Raw genomic sequence first — 1,490 nt, forward strand, 5'->3', positions numbered from 1 at the left:
ATGCCAACAACAATTTATAAAATCAGAAGCCAAAAAACCTCAAGGAAATTGCTTTATTCATTTCAGTTTCTACTGTATTTCCCAGCAATTTGCACACAACTATCAATTGCTAGCTAACAATTAGGAACACTTCTCAGCATTACCACACTCAGTTGCTGCAATTGCTGCCCAGGTGCTTACTCAGCTCAATGCTGAACCACTGTAGCCTCCCCTACCCAGCCTCATGAACTCCACAACAAGCTGCTCCCCTGAACTCAAAGTGGCTTAAATCAAAGTCCCAACTGCTCAGATTTAAACCCCTCCTCCCAGCTCTACCCAACTCTCTCCCAACCATCCAAAACAACAGCAGCTCCTGCCTCCTCAGTTACAACCCAAGCATCCTTCCAAATGTTAACTAGCAGACCAGAGGCCTAGCAGTGCTCTCACCAACCTTTCTCAGTAAGCTCTCGGGCTTCTGTTAGGAAACAGTTCAGGACTGTGCTGAGGTTGCTCAGCAGCAGCTGGCAGTGCTGGAGGGACTGTAATGTCTGCGGGTCAATGAAGTTGCAGGAGCCATCAAACAGCGGAACACCTTGTCAAGGAAAAATATTGAATCATCACTCAGCAGAGCCACTGCACACTTCCAAACTTCAACACTTCAACAACCACAAGAGACTTAAAGAACCACTTAAAAAACCAGCAGCATACACTGGCAGACTACTGAAGAAGATCCTTTACAAAGGATGACTCAAGGTTTCAAAAACCACCACACCGCTACTCACAGATTTGGTCCAGTTCATCTTTTGTACAGATCACTTTGTTCCACGTCCACTCAAGAACAAACCGTAAATTTACAGCAGAACTTGGCTGCTCTTTAAAAACAGAAAACAAAAAGGACATGAAGCCACGATTTCTAAGCAAAACACACACAACATAAAAACAATGGAAGCAGCATTACCTTCGGAAGTCCAGTGTTTAATGCATCCCGTCAGAACTTCTAAAGAACCTGTCTGCACAGCAGCTGACAACACAGCCTCTAACTGCTCCTCCTGAACAGAACAGACAAAAGCAAATCACAACCTCACAGACTTTTCCTCTCAGTCTCACCTTGATAAACACTGCAGTTTCTGTTGGTGACCCATGTAGGAGCTCTGAATCGGACACTACCTGAGCCACTGACAGAAGTGTTTGCTTCTAACTGGATACCCATTCAGACATTAGCTGCAAATGCTGCTAGTTCCATATTCTTGACTCTTTCCTCATTCCAGCCACAGGCTGGACTGCTTGTTGGTTTGAGGAACACAGGAACGTTTTCCTCTGACATTTCAACTTCATGCAGGCTAGTTTCAGTCTCCATTTCTGTGCCTCAGGGTTTCATTCTTCATTTACAGAGTCCCAATTAACTATTTCCAGTAACATCCTCTGCTAATACCCATTATACACTTTGAGCACACCCCTTTGCCATCAGGAACATGTGAAGGGGACAGAGCAAACACCACTGTGTTTGCATG

At 44.8% G+C, this 1,490-nt stretch overlaps 1 long non-coding RNA gene across 1 annotated transcript; it reads right to left on the reverse strand.

Annotated features, from left to right (window-relative positions):
• Positions 1 to 433: 433 nt before the first annotated feature.
• LOC115949424 lies at positions 434 to 1,388 on the reverse strand. Its single transcript, XR_004082887.1, has 3 exons — positions 938 to 1,388; positions 762 to 851; positions 434 to 571 (listed from the first exon to the last, which is right to left on the reverse strand). It is a non-coding gene; the product is annotated as an uncharacterized LOC115949424 (long non-coding RNA).
• Between the last annotated feature and the right edge of the window lie 102 nt (positions 1,389 to 1,490).

This window comes from Geospiza fortis, unplaced genomic scaffold (genome assembly GCF_000277835.1).
Source record: "Geospiza fortis unplaced genomic scaffold, GeoFor_1.0 C13563192, whole genome shotgun sequence".
NCBI lineage: Eukaryota > Metazoa > Chordata > Aves > Passeriformes > Thraupidae > Geospiza > Geospiza fortis.